Here is a 23931-nt window from a genome sequence, read left to right as displayed (position 1 = left end):
AACCTGTTCTGTGGGATTAATTTCCAACATTTTTGCACCACTTGTTTGAACCTTCAGCTTTTCCTATGGAACTCAAAACAATCCTTTAACCCTAGGCAAAAACTTACATTTCCATGCCTTCTTATGACTTTTTACTAAAAAACATTTTATTGTTCGTACATCCCTTGCATTCAAATCAATTTTCAATAGTCTCATTTACATGTTATAATGGTAACACCCAGCAACTTTTAACTTTCAGGTAAAAAGGGGTAAGTTGCTTTAATTGTGTGTTAAGTGCAGCCAGGTTTGACTCCTGCTTAATTAAGATCGTGGTTAGTTCCATATGTCCCCAGGCCTTATCAATTGCGAAGGCCAGCAAATTAAATAGCTCTCAAAACATAAAAAGTAGTTTGTAACTTCGAAACACTTAGCAAACCTTGCATCTGACATTCATAATTTAGCCCACCTATTCACATTTTGATGTGATTTACTTGTTATCCATAACCTTTAAGGCTGTTCCTACTTAGCAAAGATTAAAGTCACGTGAACTGAAAAGTACCACAGCTTTTATCTTCCCTTTAAAAAATATTAGATCCAAGCGCTTGTCTTTCTTTAGGCTAAATTAATCAGAGCTCTTTTTACAGACATCACACACAGAAGAGTCACAGGCTGAAGAAAACCCTGTCTCCACAAAATCATTGTTTACAATCAAAACTTTACGAATATAAACAGTGATATCTGGGGGATCTGGCCTAGTAAAATGTCTTCTAGAAGGGAAAAAAACCTTACAAGTTAACTTGCTGATGAGGCAGAGAAGAGGAAGGAAAGAAACAGTTTAAAAATTCCTAGGGAAGAACCAATTTTTTCCTTTTTTTTTTTTTTTTTTTTTTTTGAGACGGAGTCTCATTCTGTCACCCAGACTGGAGTGCCATGGAGCAATCTCGGCTCTCTGCAACCTCTGCCTCCTAGGTTCAAGCAATTCTCCTGTCTCAGCCTCCTGAGCAGCTGGAGGTGCTCGCCACCACGCCCAGCTAATTTCTGTATTTTTAAAAGAGATGTGGTTCCACCATATTGGCCAGGCTGGTCTCGAACTCCTGACCTCTTGATTCACCCGCCTTGGCCTCCCAAAGTGCAGGGATTACAGGAGTGAGACACCAGCCGGGCCAGAACCTCTTATTCTTATGCAACTGGTTCTTAAGGATAATAGTTAGGGATAATAGTTGAATTACTATCAATGGAGTAAAACCCCTTGGCGGGGGGAAGGGGAAGGATGCACTGTGGTTGGCAACCAGACAGCGGCTGTGCATGACCCTTGGGTTATGCGTCCTAGTCCATGCACGTAGGGGAGGGGGAGCAAGGAGCCCCCATTCGCCTGTCTTTCCCGACCCCTATACAGGAGTTGGGGGCACTTTTCCCCTAGTCTCAGAAGTGGGAGGATGGAAAGGCTTAGAAACCACAGTGAAAGGTTTTGACTCCCCATTTCACTCACCGCTTCTCGAACCCCCACGTCGTGCACCAAAAATGCTGCAGGACTTTTTTTTTAATTCAGCTAAAGACAAGGTTCTTTGTCCCACGGCCACGAAAATTCAGGCTCACAGACAAATTGAATAGTAATACAGAGTTTTATCCGGTGATATCGGGTGAAAAGGAAGAAGAGGGGGAAACAGGGACTCTCGCTAATCCACAGCGCCTACTAGAGCTCTTCCCGCCGGCAGCTTGAATCCCAGGCTCCACACAGGAAGAGGCGGGGCCAGGCTCCTCCCCACTGCAAACGTCCCAAACTTCCGGAGGCTACACCTCAGAGTGCGGGTGGGTTGAAGTTTCTCCAGGCGGCGTCTGTCACCTAGCTGCGTCAACAGGAATTTGAGTCTTGCTCATCTCAATTAGCCTGAGGTAAAATTGGTTTCCTTACATGCCATTTTGATTAAAGACACCATTTCCAAGAACCTATCAAGGAGGTTAAGTGAGGACTTCCTGTGTACAGCTGTAGCAACGTTTTCCGTTAGTAAGGGATTGCATATATGATAGAGGTTCCATAATAGAGCTGAAAAATTCCTCCTATCTCCTAGTGATGTCCTAGGTGTCCTCAAAGTTGTAGCACCACAGTTTATTTGTCTGTTTGTAGTACTGGCATAAATAAACCTACTGGGCTGTCAGTCATCCAAAAGTCTACCACATACAGTTACGTGTGGTACATAATAATAAGGGTAATAAATGACTACGTTACTGGTTTATGTATGTACTATACATTTTATCATTTTAGAGTGTACGTTCTCTCCTTGTTAAAAAATAAAAGTTAACTGTAAAACAGCCTCAGGCAGGTCTTTCGGGGGTGTTCCAGAAGAAGACATTGTTATCATAGGAGACAAGCATGTGATTGCCCCTGAAGCTCCATGCATGTTACTGCCCCTGAAGAACTTCCAGTGGGACAATACGTAGAGATGAAAGGCAATGATAGTGATGACCCTGACTCTATGTAGACCCAGGCTGATGGGTGTGTTCCTGTCTTAGTTTTTAACAACAAAGAAACGATTCAAAAGTGAAAAATAACTTATACAAAGCTGATAAAGATTGAAAGAAAATATTTTTGTATAGTATAAATTGTGTATGTGTTTTAAGCTACATGTTATTACTGAGGAGTTAAAAAGTTTAAAAAGTTAGAGTAAAAAAGTCAAGGCCAGGTGCAGTGGCTCACACCTATAATCCCAGCACTTTGGGAGGCTGAAGTGGGCGAATCACCTGAGGTCAGAAGTTCCAGACCAATATGATAAAACCCACGTGTCTACTAAAATTACCAAAATTAGCTGGGCGTGGTGGCAGATGCCTGTAATCCCAGCTACTCAGGAGGCTGAGACAGGAGAATCCCTTGAACCCAGGAAGCAGAAGTTGCAGTGAGCCGAGATTGCGCTATTGCACTCCAGCCTGGGCAACAAGAGCGAAACTCTGTCTCAAAAAATAAAAATAAAAATAAAAAAAGTCACAGTAGGCTAACGTTAATTTATTACAAAGGAAAAAAATATAGATTTTTAAATAAATTAAGTGTAGCCTTAGTGGACAGTGTTCAAGAAGTCCACATATTGTACAGTAATGTCCTCAGCCTTCACATTTACTCACTCACTCATTCCCTCACCCAGAGGAAGCAGACCTGCAAGCTCCGTTTGTGGTAAGTGTCCTGTATATAAAAATTACACAATTTTTTATCTTTTATACCATGTTTAGTATACGTTTTCTATGTTTAGATATTATATACACAAAGATTACATACACAGACCATTTTAATTGTCTGTGCAGTACAGAGGGGCCTCAAATAATGTTTTTTGTTATAATGTCAATGAGGAAAAAAAAAATCACTTTCTCTCCAGGTACTCTGGTTTCCTCCCACATCCCAAAGATGTACATGTCACGTGAATTGCTGTGTCTATATGGTCGCAGTCTTATGTGTGTGGAGGTGTTTGTGAGTGTACCCTCCCACGAAACAGAGCCCTGTCCAGGGCTGGTTTCTGCCTCATGCATGTGCTACAGGGACAGCTTCTACCACCTGGGACCCTAAACTAGAATAAGGGAGTTGGCGAATGAATAAATGAATACAAATTATTGTAAAATAAAAATTCATAAAATATATGATAATCATATAAATGCATGACAATAAATGATGTAGTATTGTGGCAAGCCAGGTCTCACTAACACAAGCCTCCGTAACAACTGTTTCTGTACTGACTGAGTGGTTAAGTTAAATATTAAAAGCCCAATGCCCTTATACAAAAGCTAGGGTGTAACAAAAGCTCACCAAGAGTTTTGCCTTGGCCTTAAAGCATGACAAAATAACCAAATAATTTTTTTTTTTTTTTTTTTTTTCTTGAGACAGAGTCTGGCTCTGTTGCCCAGGCTGGAGTGCAGTGGCAGGATCTCGGCTCACCGCAAGCTCCGCCTCTCGGGTTCCCGCCATTCTCCTGCCTCAGCCTCCCAAGTAGCTGGGACTACAGGCGCCCACCACTGCCCTGGCTAAGTTTTTCTATTTTTAGTACAGACGGGGTTTCGCCGTGGTCTCGATCTCCTGACCTCGTGATCTGCCCGCCTTGGCCTCCCAAAGTGCAGAGATTACAGGCGCAAGCCACCGCGCCCGGCCCTTTAACCAAGGAATTCTTAACAGGACCCATTAAGGATTAAGCAAGTTTAATTGTGGGTCATCTGCATCTCACTATTGGGCCATGAGAAATACCAGGCCGAGCCTCAATGTGGTCTGGGAACAGTATGAAAGTGCACAGCAAGCCAGCCATATTTATTCTTGTTTGTTTTTGAACTGCATGGTGGTGAGAGATGCTCCTTACAACATCTGCTTTATAAAAATTTATTCATTGATTTAACCCATCCCCACTACAACCGCCAGCACTCAACGATTCACCAAAATTGGGTAAATGATTATCTTCTTTTTATTAATCTTTCTTAAACATATATGTAGCCCACATTCAGCTCAATGTTTAATATTAAAAGTGTTTTGGGGTCTTTATGTAGATATTTGGTGATATTTTTGTGACCAGAAGTATACTATAGAAACTTAACCCTTAATTATCTCAATTTGCCATGAAAAAATTGGTTTGTGATATGTCATTTTGCTTAAAGGCACAGTTTCCCAGAACTGATTGATGACATTAAATAAAAACTTACTGTATTTCTTTTGTGTGTTTTTGAACTTTATATGAACGTCATCAAACCGTATGTATTTTTTGTTCTTTATTTCTTTCCCTCACCACTATACCTAAAATCTATGTAATTCCTTGCAGTTTGTAGCTTTATCATTGCTGTGTATATTGTATTCACTTGTATGAATACATTTCAGAAGTGTTTTTGTAATCATAAGTGTAAATTATGTTTCATATACATTACACACCAGAATATTTAATTTAATGTGCATGAAGATTATAAATAAATTGTTAATTTTCAGGGATCAATGATTACCGGCAAAATGTCATTATTCATTGTCTTTCAGTGGAGAACAAACTGGGCACTTTCTTTTGAAAGACTTACACAAGCTCTAGCCACTTTATTGCTCTTTATTCTTTGTAATCAAGATCATTTTCTTAATAAGGCAAGAAGAGAGGATAAAAGAGATGCTGGTATTCTTCAGTGTAGCTAGTCAGCAAGAGCTCTATTCTTTTGTTAGCCTTTTATTTTCGTGATTAAAAATTTTGATTTGTATGCTTATATGTATTTGTTTTATAAAAATAATCTGTTAGCATGCATAATAGATTAGTGCTGTCAGTAGTATTTTTGTGAATTACATAGAAGAAATTTGGGAAATATTTTTCCAGCTCCCACATAATCAGAGTTTGGATGAAAGTTCATACAAGAGAGGAAAAGAAAACAAATATTTCATTATTTTTAGCTTGCAATGCTTTGACAAAATCACATACTGTTGTAACTCTAAATGTATATAATATCAGACAGATTCCCCTTACTCTTTTTAGAGTAAGATTGAGATTCCTTGGAAAACTTATTAAGGGAAGGATGTTGGGACAATTCAGTTCTTGTGCTGCAGTTAATCCTGAGGTTGTGACTGATAACTCATAATCTCTATCCTTCACAATAATTTTAAATTCCTCTTTCCTTCAACTGGCAATTTTGCTGATTAGATAATTTGTCTGAAAAGGTAACCTAGACTCTTTCATAGGAGTCTGAAGTTGTGTCAAGGTATATTTATTAGTCCATGTATGTTCCACTTGTTTATTTCCAGTTTAAAATAGCTATAGAAGTAATAAGAGATACACCCGAAAATCTCCTGTGTGTTAAACATATTCTCCCCTACACTCATGAAAATCAGCGTTAGTAACCTTTACCATTATAGTAACTTCTCTCTGTGCCTTCTGGTTTAATGGCACAAGGAACCCATAGTGATTCAGTGACAACTACAGATTTGTGCTCTGTGGGACTCTAAATATTTAGTGGCGAGAATTTCTCTTCTGGGAAACAGGACATCAAGAGCCCAGTGTTTCTAAAGATGACAAGCACAAATCCCTTAATGGATTATTGAGAAAGATGATGAAGAATATTAAACTTCCAGCTTATGTTCTCCAGACCCATGCATCCTACTATATAAAAGTAATTGCTTTAAAGCGTATAGTGAATACTCAATCGTAGTGCCCCACCTTTGCCTGCAGACATCTTCAAGCTGGTATTCAGCATTTTTGAGCATCTTGGTCATCCATTTTTTGTTTAAATTAATCAGTTGCAAAAATCAGCATTGATGTATTGGCAGTGGTTAATGCCTTATCTCCTTGTTCAGAACCAGATTACAGATCTGGGGGAAAGTCATGCAAATGGACTAGAGTATCTCTTGAGCTATAGTTGCAATATGTGGCAAGGCTGCATTTACCACAGATGGGGCCTATTTTCCTGCCCTGCAGCACACTCAAAACTAGCAGCCTTCCACATAATCCAACAACAGGTCAGAACCCCATTTTAAAATATGAAAGGTGCTCACCCCAAAATCTGAAGAAGCCTAACAATTAATGAGATTTCATCTTCATGCAGTGTCATGAAGGTGCACTAAACCATCCTTTATTTTGGAAGAAGTGTCACAACATGCCCCTAGACCACTAGACCTGTAAATATTTTAATGTGGCTCCTTGAATCAGTGTAGGTTTTATCTTTCCCGTATTGAAGTACATGTGTCTTATCATGATCTGAAAAGTACTGTCTATATCTTGTTCATTTGGCCCAACAAACATAATGTCAAAAATAAAAGCAGATCAATGTGATGTTCTAGTAGAGTGCCCAAAGGGTCCAGATACCCCCAAATTATATTCTGGTACAGGTTGGGGAAAAAGCCTGGAATAAGATCATAAATATGTTATGTTGTCTACCTTATGAGTACAAAATGCTTTTGGTCCTTCATTCTGATGGGGATAGAATATTGTATTCTCTATTGTGAATAGACAAAGACTTGGAACCAACCCACATGTCCATCAATGATAAACTGGATTAAGAAAATGTGGTACATATATACCATGGAATACTATGCAGCCATAAAAAAGGATGAGTTCATGTCCTTTACAGGGACACGGATGAAGCTGGAAACCATCATTCTCAGCAAACTATCGCAAGGACAAAACACCAAACACTGCATATTCTTACTCATAGGTGGGAATTGAACAATGAGAACACTTGGACACAGGAAGGGGAACATCACACACTGGGACCTGTCATGGGGTGCCGGGGAGGAGGGAAGGATAGCATTAGGAGATATACCTAATATAAATGACGAGTTAATGGGTGCAGCACACCAACATGACACATGTATACATATGTAACAAACCTGCACGTTGTGCACATGTACCCTAGAACTTAAAGTATAATTTAAAAAAAAAATGTATTCTCTTTATCAGTGTTCATATAACATGACAGATGCTTATTGCTGTAACAAAAATACCACATCTACCAAGCAGTGCATATAAATTTACTACCTGATCGAGTTTACGGTAGTCCACTATTATCTTTCTAGATCATTCTTGGAGTTTGAAGAAGTCAGACAAGTATAATAAATGAATATTTGATGGGAACCACCACCCTTACATCCTTTGGTCTTTAAGATTGACATAAATTTTTGCCCTTCCTCCTGGAATATAATGTTGCTTTTTTGTTTTCTGTATTACTGGATATGGAGAGCAGTTTCAAGAACTTCCTACTTACCCTACCACCAGTGATAATAATTTCTATAATTTCTATTGCCATCCAACCAGTGACGTATTCAATTCTAGAATCCCATCCTGGGAGCCTGCTTCTGATTCCAACTGCTTAGGTCAGGTTTCTAAAAAAAAAAAAAAGAGAGAAAGAAAGAAAGAAAAAGAAAGCATCTAACCTAGGAATTTTTGTTCAAAGGATTTAGAAAATGCTCTCAAGGAGAATGGGTGTGGAATGAGGGAAGGAAGATTGGGTGGAGGGTAAAAAGCTAAGCAGGTATTGTCTAGGAGGTATCAGGCTAGTTTTAGTGGGATCTCACAGGAAAGATCTGGAGCATGACTTGCACACGTAATCCCATATTGTTTCAAGGGCTTTTAGTACAGGTATGTTTGTCAAGTCACTGGCCACAGGTTGCTTACTGTGATAAGGGGGAGCATAATCTCCAGAGTTAGGCAGCTCCCATTTGACCAAGAAAAGTTATTTGGAGAAGGAAACTGGTCTATGTGAGCAGGCAGTATTCTAGGCAACATGAAGATGGGTGCACTGCCACAGTTAAAGGAATCTTGACAAAGCACCAGTAGTATCCAAGACAAGATTTCAAACATCATTCATGTTGTCGATACACTGCAGGTATAATCAGTTAGAGTTTACAGTGTGATAACAACTGCATTCCAAACCCAGTAACACAGCAACAACATTTCTTTATTTCTCATATTTCATTTAAACTCCCGGTGAACCTATGGCTTTTTTTCTTTCTAACAGGATTCAGGTTGGATAAAATATTACCAGGCTTGGACAGACAGGCAGAAGAGAAGGAGAACTGAAACAATTACTTTTGTTCTCTCTCTCTCTCTCTCTGTCTCTCTGTCTGTCTATCTATCTATCTATCTATCTATCTATCTATCTATCTATCTATCTAATCTGGTAGTCACTAGGGCAATTCTGAAAATCTGAAGAGATTCCACCCTCCCACCGTCTGCCCCGACTTCCTTCCCCTCCTCCCTCTTCTTCTTCTTTTTCTCCACCATTGATCTATTCTAGGGTAGACAATCCTCAGTCTATTGTTCTGCATGGCCCTTCACTCTGATCCTCTTGTAGGTACTTTTCTTGCCCACTATCTTCATAGGCTACATCAGATTTTGGATACTATTCTTTCCCCAGAGTCTGAGAAGCTCTTTCATTCTGATTCCTGGTCATAGGAAATTGGGTGCCCCAAGGGTCATTTCACATTTTTTAACAGTCACAGATTCTTTTGGTCCAGGCTGTTGATTATCTTAACAGTAAAACTTTTTCAAAAGTAATAGTGGGCTTTTAATTTATTTGATTACTATCTACTACAGATACTGATAACCATACCAATAATTCTTTATAAGATTTTTTTCTTCCCTCTGGGCTTAAATGCTGTTATGTTGAGCCTATGAAGCTTCTAAGAGATATTTTAGTCTTAAGCCATTTTGTTTAATTGAAAGGGCTGAATCAATGCAACATTAGTAGGTGTTTGTTTTTAATGTTTTAATAGATATAACCTTGATATGATTCTTGCTTGAGGCTGAATTTTAATTTTTGTTGTTGTTGTTGCTCAAGGCCTTCATAGTTTATCTTTAACCAGTTGGAGTTGAGAAACAGTTCTATTTTCTAATTCTGCAAATTCTGGCCTTTGCTAGATTTCTGTGCTGCTTTTATGTTTGAGAAGTGGTCTAACGGTTCCTGAACTCATCTTTTTCTAGAAACACTTGTCAATACATAACAATAGTAATAAAATAATGTCAACAACATACTAGTTTTTCTTTTACTCCCTTAAATTCAGAAGTTAATTAGAGAAAAGCATTAGCAGACCTTGAGTCATTTATTATAGGGATTGAATTGATCCCTCACAGGGCTTCAGTCTCTAAGAGAGTTGGATTATTTCCTAGGTCATCATTGCTCTTGTGGTATAGACCCTATAGAATCTCATCCTACATTGTGGGGAGTTTACAAGTATATCCCCTCCATAAGGAGCAAAGGACTCCAATATTTGTCCCCACTGGCCCTGCAACCATGAATATCCTACCAAAGTAGATGGTTTCTAATGTGTTCAGTAAATAATAACTCCATTTTGTATGATATAAGTATGCGTGTATGAATGTATTGACTGGCTGATTTAAAGATCCTTTGTGCCCTATGTGGAATTTCTGTAGTTTTACTTGTCTCCCTTCATCCTTCTTTATATGTTCTACAATACTAGTAAAAGGTCTTAATTTTAGGAAAGAAACACCTCTCATAATGGGATACCAGTTCTCTATGCTTATGGTTGCTTTTTTAAAATCGTATTTTGCCTGTTTGCATGTTTTCTCTTTTACTGTTTTTATGATTTAGAAAGCAGTTGCTCAATATTTTTTTTTTTTCTTCTTTTCTTTCATTGCTTCAAATCTTGACAGAAAGGCATGCATTTTTAAATTACTCAATTTTGTTTGCCTGCTTTCATCAGTTTAAAAACATTAAGTCCAAACTGGTATTTCCTTCTCTTTTACATATTATTTTTGTCATTACTGTTCTCCTAAGTTCAAATGTGTTTAATATTGTTAGTATAAAATTTTGTTATAATTTCTCTCTCTCTCTCTTTTTTTTTTTTTGCATAGTGGAAAATTTCAACTTGTAGCTTTTCTTTTAAAAAACTTTCAGTCATTGGATATGTATGAGTGTGAGATAACTTCATTTTCTATTTTAAATATGTTATTTATCCCAACAAAACACCTTCATGAAGTTTAAATAGAATGCACGATTATCACGTTGTTAAAGTATGCCCTGGCCAACAGACGAAATGGGCTCCCTGTGCCTTACTGAGGTGCTTGACATTAAAACAGAATCTGGTGGCCAAACCTGGGTGTGGGAGCAGTCAAATACTCTGTCCTAGGAAAGATATTGTAAAAGTGGAACAGAACCTTCCTTTCTACAATCAAGTAAAACCAGTTCCTGTTGGGAGTGCCAAGATAAACTGTAGCTGGAATACCCACCCTCCCTCCCCATACAATGGCCTTTCAAAAGAAATATCTGACAGAGACATCTTGTTTTGGGCTTGGAAACCACTTAATCAGGGCTCAACACTTTCGACCAATCAGAATTAAACAAGTTTGATCACTTTTTTTGCATAAACAGACCTGATTGAGGACTGAGGTGAGAACTTGCCCTATTTAAACCAGACCCTTCCTTTGTTCCTGAGAGAGCACACTTTCACTTCTTCTAGAGGTTGTGTCTCCCCAATCTGCAGATTGTTTCTTGATAGAAAATAGGACTCTCTCTTTTTCCTCTGCAGTTCTCAGTCTTTTGTTTACAATGATATTCCAATTGCTAAAGTTGGGTTCTTCAGAAAAAAAAAAGATAAAGCAAGTAAAATTTAAAACCCATTAGGAATGTTAACTGTGCATAACAATACTCTTTCTATGACTAATCAATAACATTTTAAAATATGTTGTAAATGAGAAAAATTTTTCTCCTTTCTTGTATTTTATTTTAACTAAAAGTCTAAGATGAGGAATTGCTTTTATGGCCTATTGATTTGTATATTTTCTTACTTTAGAAACTAGAAACTAACACCTAGAGACAACAGATATATCTAAGAAGGTCAGAGGGGTATATTCATTTTATTAAAAGATAAGATTTAAGAATCATACTTTTAAATAAATTAAACAAGTATTTCCTAATTTGTAAGTTGCTTATTAAAGGGATCATTTGTGAAAATTAGATAAATAAATGTATAAAAACTATGAATGCTTACAATCTGAAAAGAGAATACTATTTTAATCTATAAAATTGACTATAATATTTAGAAGTATCTGTCTTACTATAAATAATTAGTTTAAAAATCAGACATGATATAATATGAATAGTTACTCATGCATTTAAAAGACTAGTTTAGGGCTGGGCTCAGTGGCTTATGCCTGCAGTCCCAGCACTTTGCTAGGCAAAGATGGGAGGATGGCTTGAGCCCAGCAATTCAAGACCAGCCTTGGAAAAACATAGTGAGACTCTGTCTCTACAAAAAATAAAAATAAAAAAAATAAGCCAAGCATGGTGGTGTGTGCCCGTAGTGCCAGCTACTTGGGAGACCAAGATAGGAGGAACCCTTGAGACAGGAGACCACGGCTTCAGAGCCATTATCGTGCTGCTGCACTCCAGCCCAAGTGACAGGGAGAGAAACCCTGTCTCAAAAAATGAAAAGTGAAAAAATTTAAAAAGACTAAATTAGTTGCTTAATTACTTTCAGCTTCTGTGTCTAGTTTGCAAACTTGAGTTAAAACTACCAAAATTATAGGATAATTGTGAGAAATAAAAGTGGACTCTAAGTTATCAGTAATTTACAAATATGATTGCTATTTATATAGTGCCTTCACCAATCTAGATCAATTGGCTAAGTACTAAGTACAATCATGCTACAAAAAAAAAGAAAAAAAGAAAAAGAAAAAAGAAAAAAATGACAACAAAAACCATGGTATAGTTTTTATTTTACAAATTGCTTCACTTTTTATATTGCCTTATTCTTTTTTCACATTGGACAGTGCCAGAGACAAGAAGCTGCACTGCATGGTCCATTAGCTCATTCAAGAAGATCCTGTTTCATTTCCAGATATGCTTTGTGACATGTCTTACTAATATCTGTTGAGTTTCACATTCCTTTTTTTCCTATGACTTTCTAGACCCATAAAATAGAAATACATTTTAAAATCAAATGATATTATTTTAAAATAGTTTAGTATCTGATATGGTTTAGATCTGTGTCCCCACCCAAATCTCCTACTGAAATGTAATCTCCAATGCTGGAGGTGAGGCCTGGTGGGAGGTGATTGAATCATGGGGAACTTTCTAATAGTTTAACACCATCCCCCTAGTAGAGTTCTTGTGATGGAGTTCTTGTGAGATCCGGTTGTTTAAAAATGTGTGGCACTTCCCTCTGCCCCTTCCTCCTGCTCTGGCTGTGTAAGATATACCTGCCTCTCCTTCAACTTTTTCCAAGATCATAAGTTTCCTGAAGCCTCCCTCAAAGCCAAGCACATGCTGCCATGCTTTCTGTAGAGTCTGCAGAACTATGAGCCAATTAAACCTCTTTTCCTTATAAATTACCCAGTGTTAGGTAATTCTTTATAGCAATGCAAGAACTGACTAATACAAAAAATTGGTACCAGGAAGTGGAGCATTCCTATAAAGAAACTTGAAAATGTGGAAGTAACTTTGAAACTGGGTAATGAGCAGAAGTTTGAAGAGTATGAAGGGCTCAGAAGAAGACAGGAAAATGAGAGAAAGTTTGGAACTTCCTTGAGATCTGTTAAATTGTTGTGACCAAAATGCTGATAGTGTTTTTGACAGTGAAGTCCAGCCTGAGGAGGTCTCTGATGGAGTTGACAAACTTACTGGGAACTGGAGTGAAGGTCACTTTTGTTATGTGTCAGCAAAGAGGTTGGCAGCATTGTGCCTCTACTCTAGGGATCTATGGAACTTTAAACTTGAGAGTGATGAATTAGGGCATCTGATGGAAGAATTATCTAAGCAGCACAGCATTCAGTATGTGGACTAGCTGCTTCTAAAAGCCTATCTGATATGCATTAGCAAAGAAATGACCTGAAACTGGAACTTATATTTAAAAGGAATGCAGAGAGTAAAAGTTTGAAAAATTTGCAGCCCAACAATGTGATAGAAAATAAAAGCCCATTTTCAGGGAGCAATTGAAATCAGCTGCAGAAATTTACATAACTAAAAGGAAGGCAAGTGCTGATAGGCAAGACAATAAGGAAGAGGCCTGGAGGACATTTCAGAGACCTGTGAGGCAGCTCCTCCCATCACAGGCCTGGAGACATAGGAGGAAAGAATGGTTTTGGGGTCAGGATGAATACCCCACTGCCCTGTGCAGCCTTGGTACACTGATTCTCACGTCCCGATCACTCCAGCTCTAGCCATGGTTCAAAGGGACCTGTGTACTGCTTGGGCCACTGATTCAGAGGGTACAAGCTGTAAGCTTTGGTGGCTTCCACATGGTGTTAAGTTTGTGGGTACACAGAGTGTAAGAGTTGAGGTTAGTGAGACTCCACCTAGATTTCAGAGGATGTATGGAAAAGCTTGGATGTTCAGACAGAAGCCTGCTGCAGCACAGGGCCCTCATGGAGAACCTCAACTAGGGAAGTGTGGAGGGGCAATGTGGGGTTGGAATCCCCACACAGAGTCCCAACTGGAGCATTGCCTGGTGGAGATGTGAGAAGAGGGCCACCATCCTCCATGCCCTGGAATTGTAAGTCCACCAATAGCTTGCACTGTGTACTTGGAAAAGCTATAGGCACTCAATGCCAGCCCTTGAGAGAAGCCATAAAGGCACAGCTTCCCAAGGCCTTGGGAGCAAACCCCTTGCATCAGTGTGCTCAAGTTGTGAGATATGGAATCAAACAAGATTATGTTGGAGCTTTAAGATTGAACAACTGCTCTGCTGGGTTTTGGACTTGCCTGAGTCTTGTAGCCCCCCTTTTTGTGGCAGACTGCTTCATTTTGGAATGGGAATATTTATCCAGTGTCTGTACCCCCATTGTATCTTGGAAATAACTAACTTTTACAGGCTCTAATTACAGTAATTGCAGTAACTAATTTTACTGTGAAATTTTAAAGTGAAATTACAGTAACTAATTTTACAGGCTCATAGGTAGAAGAAGCTTGCCTTGTCTCAGGTGAGACTTTGGACTGTGGACTTTTGAATTAGTGCTGGACTGCGTTAAGACTTTCAGGGACTGTTTGGAAGGCAGGATTTTATATTGCAAGGTGTAAAGGACATGGGATTTGGGAGGGCCCAAGAGCAGAATAATATGGTTTGGATTTGTGCCCCTTCCCAAATCTCATGTTGAAATGTGATCCTGAAAGCTGGAGATGGGGCCTGGTAGGAGGTGATTGGATGATGGGGATGGTTTCTAATGGTTTAGTACCATTGACCTAGCACTGAGGTCTGGTTGTTTAAAAGTGTATGGCACTTTCCCCTTCTCTTTTTTCCTCCTGCTCTGGTCATATAAGATGTTCCTGCTTCCCCCTTTGCCTTCTGCCATGATTTTAAGTTTTCTGAGACCTCCCCAGAAGCCAAACAGATGCGGCCATGCTTACCTATGGAATTGTGAGCCAATTAAACTTATTTTCTTTATAAGTTACCAAGTCTCAAGTATTTTTAGCAATGTGAAAAAGGACTAACACAGTACCTGTTTTCTGGAGTTACTTCTACATCTCCATAATTGTTTATAACCATTGGTATAATAATTTACATCTGTCAAAATATCCCTGAAATGTCCCCAGTAGTACTTTGGCAAGTAAAGGAAAACTCAGCATGCCCACACATATGCTCTCTAAACCAAACTTACAAAGATTCTGGTAGGATGTATCTCTCTAGCTTTCTTATCTATTTATGTTTTAGGAGACAGGCCAGAAAATAGACAGAATGATAATATCAAGGTCAGCAGGAAGCTTTTTTTCTAAGTTCAAGCTATATTTCTAAGAGGAAAATTTTAGTTTCTATTCAGAGATGTCAAAAGCAAACTCATTTTTGCTATGTACTATTACATACGTGGAAAAACAGTATCTGACACTTACATGTTTTGCAGATGACTTATAAATTATCTCCTAGTTACAATTCTGTATTTTCATTGGAACATTGAATACACATTTCATACAATTTTCTTTGTATTGCTTATACAAAAACTAATAGAATTCTCATTAATAATCAAAATTATATAAAAATAATGTGAGATTTTTCAAAGATCAGAATATCTAAGAATATAACCATAGGTGCTTGGTAATATATTCCTAGACTTAATTACCAAACTATTGAATCCATACTTTGCAAGTGAACCTGAGAATATGCATCTTTACAAAGCTCTCACAACTGAGTTTTCCAGGTGTTATTTTACTGTTTTATATTGTGTTATATACTGAAAATCAGAAAATGAAAGAATAACTGTTTATGATAGTTTATATATTTTATATGTAATGATTTACCAATTTAATCCAAAATCCTTTAAAAAAGTTTTAAACTCTAATGTATAAAATAAATTATCTTTTTACAAATCTATAGGTCAAACTTTTTCTATATTCACCTGTGTTCAACACTAAAAGTAAAAGAAATGAGATGTGAGGAAGTTTTGAGGCCTGAAATTCCAAGTTCCATTCAGAATTCATATAGGAAAGGATGAACAAATTTGATATTGCATAAATTAAAACTTTTCCATGAAAAATAAATCATAAACAAAATAAAAAAGTTAATGCTCAAATAAAAGTTTTTGTTCATAATAGACAACATTTTAATGTTTAACATATATATGTAAATCAACATTTAAAAAGACAAAGCAATAAAATGAAAATAGGCTTTGGGTATGAATAGGATATTCATGGAAAACATTTAAAACAAATAAGTATAAAGAAAGATGATTCGTATCCTTAGCAATCAGAGAAATTAAAATGAAATAGGGAAATTTAAAGTAAAATTAAAATTCTATACCTTAAATAAGCAAATAAAAGTATAAATTCTGCGTTGTCAAAATGTAGGCTTTTTTCATACACTGATAGTAATTATAGGGATTATAAATCAAAATAGCTTTTTGAGGAATTTGACAGCTTATTAAAATGCGTAAGTCCTTTGCTTCAGCAACTCTACTTCTACGAATTTCAGCCAAAGAATTATTAACATATAGCCATAAGGACAATGTATGTTGAAAAGTATTTATTTCTGCTATTTTTTGAATTGTTTGAATAGAAAAAAAAACTATAAAGAAATTGTTGTGAATGTATAGTTCATTCATTATACTGAACTCAATAAAAAAGTAAAATAATAGAATATATTTATAAGTACTATCTTGAAATGATTTCTACCCCATGTGGTTAAGCAAAAAGACAACTCATAGAAAATATAAATAGTTTGGTCCTATTTATTAAAAAAACAGGTATTTATAACCATGAGAAAAAATGTTGTGGAAGCCTATCTATCAAGCTAGTGACATTAGTTGTCACCAGAAAGTGGAACAAAGTTAGATAAGATATACTCACTTTTTATCTTGCAGTTTTTGAAATATTAAATAATTGGTACCAATTGAAAATTTAAAGAAGAATATTTAAAAGAACAGAGATGAAACGAGTTAACAACTACAAAATGCTAATCTTTAATTCTTGGCAATTGATGGAGTCTGATTCTCCATCATTAGTTATGTATCCAAAGAGGGTTCAGTTCTGTCCCTTCTTGGGAGTGAATCAGAAATCTTCTCATAAAATTGTGAGAACATGAGCCAAGGAGTAACAAACTCTTTACTGAGTTAAAACAGAAATGAATGGGGATCAAATATGGGTGACTTCAAAGTTTACGTGATAGACAGGTTTATATTCTATATTGTTTTTCTGTTTCCTTTGTAATTTCTCACTGTTACCAGAAGCTAAATATGTCAACTTCTATTGAAGTACTGTGTACCACATATATTTTAAAAATCTTAGGTCTTCTTCTTTATCCGAATCAAAGCTTTATAATTAAAAAGGGATAAATAAATATTTATTACAAATCTAATATATCGTAGTCACTGTTCGGGGATATTAAAATGAAGCAGAAAAAAAAAAAAATAGACCAAAACCTCTGCTTTCATAATGCAGGGAGAGGCTCAATAATCAAACATGTAAAATGTAAATTGTTTCAAATGTTTCTTTATTCGTTATCGGTAAAACAAATAGGGAAGTGGAATAGCAGTGTCAAGCCAAGGCAGTGAGGTTGCTGCTTAAAATAGGATGATCACAAAGGCTTCACTGAGGAGGTAAGAAGAGATACAAAGGAATGAAAAGATTAGAAACTCGCTGATATTCCAGAAAAGACAGCAGAGAAAACCCTGGCAAAGGCCCTGAGTCAGGAGTGTGATTGGCATGTTTTAGAAACAACATGGAAGCAAATCTCATTACAGTAGATTGAGCAAGGGAGTGAAGAGTAGAAACAACATCACCCGTGTCGTGTGTGTGTGTGTGTGTGTGTGTGTGTGTGTGTTAGAGGAGCACAATATATGTAGTCTTTTAGTACAGGATCAGTAAACTATACCTCAGTAAACTATACCTAGGAACCTGCTACCTGTTTTAGTAAATAAACTTGTATGAAGATATAGCCATACGTATTCATTATGTATTGGCCATGGCTGATTTCATGCTACGAAGCAGAGTTGAGTAGTTGCAACAGAGACTGAATGGCCCACAAAGTCTGAAATATTACCATCTGATCTTTTTCAGTTTGCTGGCCCTGACAGAAGGCCACTGTAAGGACTTCGCCTTTTAAATGTAAGTCAGATGCAAAGCCAGATGCTTGATCCTTATTGTTTATATGTATTGGGGTCATTATAAGCATTTTGGGTTGACTCTGTGTGTTATTAGAAGTCTTTGAAGATTATTAATTAGGGCAGTGATCAAAAGGATGAGTATAGCTATTTTGTGGCAAATATATTGTAAGAAAGCAAGCATGAATTCACACAGAATAATTATGTGGTTTAAATGTAGTATAAATAAAAAATCATGGAGGCTTCACCAAAGGAGATAATATTGGGAAGATGAAATGTACATTCAATGATAATTTCTAAAAAATTGAACAGGGTGGTGAGAAAAAGTTAAAAATCAAGAATGACTCGTATTTATGACTTCAGTAATTGCTGATATATGATGGATATAAGAATTCAAGTGCATATAAATTGATAGAAAATCTGGGAGTCATTGGTCTACAGAAAGTAAATACTTTGAAGACATTGGATGAGATAATCTAGGAAGAAATGTTGGAGGAATAGAGGGTTCTTAGATGTGTAGCAGGAAAACAGGATGAAAGCAGAAGACCCATGAAAGTATACTGATCAGGGTCCACGCAGAAAAAGATGACAGCGTTCAGCTCCGTGATTGATTAGAGACTTGGTGTACTCAGTAGTTCATTTTAACAATAGTGGGAGTAAGGAGCACTGGTACAATAAACACAGAACAGTTTGGGAGTTAAGAATTTGCAAATAATTGATTTTAATAATATACCATGAAATGTAAACTATGTAAGAAAATGAGTAAGGTAAGAGGAATATAATGCATCTTGAAAAAGTAGCAGGATAAATGAACTGTCATAAACAAATCTCAACATAGAATTCTTGTTTACCAGAATACTCATGGCCTCAAATAAGTATTTATCACTCAAAGTTGACCTTTAACTTTCCTTTATTTTTCATAAGAACCATAACTGTATATAATTTTAATAACTGCTTGTATTTATGCATCATTTTACTATTTAGAAGATATTCACACATGTATCAGAATGTCTAAAAGTTAATAAAATAGCAAATGAAGCATAGAACATTGTCCTAGAGACTTAATAAATGAAGGATAATCCAACAGTAATGAAAATACCATCAGAGCATATATCAGATAAGTCTTAAGCTACAAAACAGAAAATTCTGTAAATAAAAATTGGCTTAAAATATGCTTAAAATTGGACTTTCCTACTCTAAAAATCCCAATTATTTGTGCTACATTTTAATCATGTGAAGATGTGCTGTAAATACTGGATCATTAGTAAAACCAAAGTATTTTTTACCCATGCAATTCTTTGAAAAGGAACAATTATTTTATAAGTTATATGCATTTAGTAAGACGTGAACCTCAGTGTTTGATGAAGTCCACTCCTAAGACATGTACTCTTTGTTCTTCTAAAAATTCTGTGGAGTTTGAGGATGACAGTAACATTGAGCTTCAACTATTAGGTGACAATGGGAAAATCCTCCTGATAAGATTTTGCTTAAATAGATGGATTCTGTACTTGGGTAGACAAAATGCAGATTATTTCTTTTAAGGAGGAAAATATACTACATGTCTCTTACCGTAGATACAATAAGGTCCCACTCTGTTACAGTAGAAATGTAATTTAAACATTATATTTCAAAGCTTGTCTTATAAATGTAAGCACAGAATCAACAAGTTAATCTCAAATGTAAATATGTATAGTCCTGCATGAATGCTGCATGTGCACCAGCACTTGATAGCAGAGCATTCTCAACAATTTACTGAACTCTTTCATATGATTGCACACCCAGCTAACACAGCCATTTTCCACTTAACTAAGCAGCTTCAGAGCCAGAGCAGAGACTCTATTTATTTCAGTGTCACCTATAGTTAAGGTTACGTCAAAATTCCCACTATGAACCTGTTTTCAGAGCTTCATACCTTTGTAATGGTTCTAATCACATAGTGAAGCCAAATCTCTCTAAAAGTGCATCAAGCAACATGCATTTTGAAAAAGCAATCCAAATACGTAAGACTAAGAAAACACTCGAATATTAAAAGGACTGCAATTTCTACTGAGCTTATAAGTATTTTTAGCAAGGTAAGTGAACAATAAAAGTACAATTTTTAAGTCAAACAATTACCTGCACTTTTATAAAAATAGACTGAAGGGAGAAATGTCCATGGTAATTGAGACAGGATTAGATTGGAAAATGGTGCTCTCAGCTTTTTGGTCAAGGTTATCCATGCTGCATCTCTCTCTCCAACCCCCTGTACAATATTATTATTTGTTTCACAAAATTGTTATTATGTGAATATTGATGCCTAGTTCATACACAATATTCTACTCTTGATTTTTCAAACTCTTTACTCTGTCACCAATTCTACATTAATTTTTTTTTTTTTTTTCAAATAAGGGAAAATTGCTTTTAGCAACCATGGCAAATGTGCAACACTGAATTTCTCCCTCCCTTCCTACTGTGTACCAAAAAAGACCAGAAATATTTGCATGGGCCATGCTAATTTCTGATGAGAAATATCAAATCCTCAAGTGGCCTTTAGCCTTTATAAAAATCCATATGTGCTCACCTTTTATTATTCACTTAATGTTTTAGCTTTCTCACATACCACTTCATATTTTTGTTTTTCCGTTAGGGGCTTTGGCAGATGCAAAAATGATTAATACGTTGCTTTAGTAAATCTTGTGCATATTCCAGATCATTGCTTGGTATGTCTACCCATGTATGGCTTTGAGAAGATCATCCTTTTTCTCTTTGATTTTCCTCTTCTGTCATTTCTCCTATCTATGACACTATGACTAGATGTTTGCTATGTGATCAAAGCTCCGAAATGTCAAAGAGAATGAGAACAGAAAATGAGAAAAATGGCTTATAGAATTTGGCATATGGAATATATTTAATAAATTTTAAGAAGCAGTTTGAGAGAACAGCAAGGAAAATAACTTTTCTACACAAATAAAGAATGGACAGCTTGTGAGGAAGCTAATTGTAACATAGAACTACTTCAATATATTTTAACACAAAGTGACATCTGGAGGTATTCAGGATTCAAAACAAAGAGAAGAAATAGGGGACTTGATCATGTTATTAGGTTACAGGAGACAAAAGAGGGATAGCAATAATGTGTCACATGCTCACATACTTGAAGGTGTATGTGTGTTTTAATTTGCATTCTCCCAATAGGAGAATCTATGTACACAAACATGAGTGTAGGCAGTTTATTTGAGATATGATTCCAAAAAGGTAAAGTGAGGAGACAAGGAAAGTGAGATGAAGAAGTAGGAAGATTTAATATCAGAATTTAATTAATTAATTAATTAATTTATTTATTTTTTGAGATGGAGTGTCACTCTGTCACCCAGGCTGGAGTACAGTGGTGTGATCTCAGTTCACTGCAAACTCCGCCTCCTGGGTTCAAGCAAGTCTCCTGCCTGTGACTGCAGGCTCATAGTCCACGCCTGGCTAATTATTTGTATTTTTTAGTAGAGACAAGGTGTCACTGTCTTAGCCAGAATGGTCTCAATCTCCTGACCTCATGATCTGCCCACCTCAGCCTCCCAAGGTGCTGGGATTACAGGCGTGAGCCACCGTGCCCGGACAATATCAGAATATTTTTGAGATAATTTGTGTGAGCCCTGGGGGCTTGATCCAGGCAACTGCTAGGAAGTATCTAGAATGCTTTCCCAAATTATGCATTTGAGATAAGGATCATTGTAGTATTTCTCTATTAGCTCCAATCCCTCAGTATTTGTGGGGGCTCCTGGGAACCGTACTCCTCTATGTGGCCTGGCCGTGCTTATATTGAGCCCAGTATACTCTGTCGTGTGTAGAAGACATCAGTTGCTAGCAGCATGAAATAAGTCTGAGTTTAAAATGCAGCTGTGGTTGCCATTAAAATGAGGGCATGTGATACAGGATCACACGTGTCTCTTACGGTGAGTACTACTGAAACTGGTATAAATTAGAAATAAATGAGGGAAAACACAATATAATATAGTAGTCTTAGAACTATGAGAGATTATTTAGAAGAATGGAAAATGAAGATAAGGAGAATAACCAATCCTTCTCCATGGCCTATGACTTTGGGTAATTGGGAAAATGAGAGACTCAACTAAAAGGGCTACATGACAAGTGATGCTGGAAAAGGAAAAAAACAGCTTTCAGTGAAGATGAACAGGGGATAAATGTTATGGAAAAACAGAGTGAAGGAGTTGCCACATAATTAAGCATGGCCACAATTCACATGGGACAAGTTCTTAGAGTTGAGATGGCACTAATGGTAGAAATACATTCTAGGGAAATGAAAAGTCTAAAAAGATTGTGGAGATTGAAAGGTTAAAAGAGGTTCTAATATTTTAGTGTTGAAGACAAGATGAATATAAGAAACTGCTGTACAGCAGGTGCTTGATATATTCTGTTCCTTTTTTTTTTTTTTTTCCTGAGAGGGAGTCTTTCTCTGTTGCCCAAACTGGAGTGCAGTGGCGCCATCTTGGCTCACTGCAACCTCCCCCTCCCAGGTTCAAGCGATTCTCCTGCCCCAGCCTCCCGAGTAGCTGGGATTACAGGCACCTGCTACCATGCCCGGCTAAGTTTTGTATTCTTAGTTGAGACCGGGTTTCACCATGTTGGCCAGGCTGGTCTCAACTACCTTTTTTTTTTTTTTTTTTTTTCTTTTTTTTGAGACGGAGTCTCACTCTATCGCCCAGGCTGGAGTGCAGTGACGTGATCTGGGCTCACTGCATGCTCCGCCTCCCAGGTTCACGCCATTCTCCTACCTCAGCCTCCTAAGGAGCTGGGACTACAGGCACCCACAACCACGCCGGGCTAATTTTTTGTATTTTTAGTAGAGACGGGGTTTCACCGTGTTAGCCAGGATGGTCTCGATCTCCTGACCTCATGATCCGCCTGCCTCGGCCTCCCAAAGTGCTGGGATTACAGGCGTGAGCCAGGGCGCTCAGCACGATATATTCTGTTCTCACCAACTCTGTGTTTTAGCTATAATTACTCTTACTTTATTTGAGGGAATTAGGCTAGAGGCACAGGTAGAATGTGCATAGAGATCTTCCTGTCCACAAAGACTTTACTTATCCACTTTATCATGTGAATTCCTTTGGAAACAGGAACAAGTTGATAATTGAACTGTAACTATATTTATCATTTCTGGCAGAAAGAATTGGCAGCATAAAGACAGCAATTGATTTACTGTTGTTTTAGTGCTCGTTCATCAGGCATACCCAAAGAAAATGTCAGAAAAAGTTGTCTCTAAGGACTGTGTGTGTTGGGCGATGAAGGGGAGCTAGTGGAGGTAGGGTGAGAGAAAGGACTCATATAAGGGACAGTGAGCAGAATGTCGAAACAGGAACCAGAGAGACGGATGGACTTTAGCCAGTTTGGTGGATATGCCATTTGGAGAAGCAAAGCAGAAAGCTGTTCTTAAAATCAATATCAAGAAAAATGTTTTGGGCTGCCTCCTTCTTACTGCTGTATACTAGTCAACAAATACCACTGAGTGGTATTATGTTTCTAGTGGTGACAGAACAGAAACATTCTTCTCAAGCCCATTTTCTAGTGAGGAGGAAATATATAAACAAGTATTTAAAGAAAATTGTAATAAGTGACATAAAGGAAATGTACAACATATTATGACATAACATACAATTTAGGATTCTTTTCTAGTGTGAGGCATAGAGAAGTAACTACTGGGTTGATAAATGGAATGAACAAACGGAATAAAATCTAGGAAACTGGAAGTCCAGAAGCAGCTCTGGCATTTGCTAGTTTTGTAACAGTGGTAATTTAATTTTCTTACTCTGTTTCCTTATTGGAAAAGTAAGACTAGTAAGGCCCAATCATTCTGTAAAACATTTCTGGATAAAGAATTGTGTTATTATTTTGTAAGAAAATAATTTAAAACCAAGGCATGGGAAAATATTTACAAATAATAATATTGAGCAAGAAAAGTTCATTGTTCCTAGCACAGTGGTAGAAATGCACT

General features: G+C 37.1%; 1 long non-coding RNA gene across 1 annotated transcript in view; it reads left to right on the top strand.

The window, feature by feature from the left end:
• Nucleotides 1-1056: 1056 nt before the first annotated feature.
• The window catches only part of LOC108582168, a 75759-nt gene continuing 52884 nt past the window's right edge, over nucleotides 1057-23931 (top strand). Inside the window, exons 1-2 of the long non-coding RNA XR_001895365.3 lie at nucleotides 1057-1872; nucleotides 17902-17949. This is a non-coding gene — a long non-coding RNA (uncharacterized LOC108582168). The remainder of the gene's footprint in view (nucleotides 1873-17901; nucleotides 17950-23931) is intronic.

Source organism: Papio anubis, chromosome 12 (genome assembly GCF_008728515.1).
Source record: "Papio anubis isolate 15944 chromosome 12, Panubis1.0, whole genome shotgun sequence".
NCBI classification, from domain to species: domain Eukaryota; kingdom Metazoa; phylum Chordata; class Mammalia; order Primates; family Cercopithecidae; genus Papio; species Papio anubis.
The sequence above is the reverse complement of the archived record's forward strand: the minus strand, read 5'-3'. Positions and strand labels throughout refer to the sequence as shown.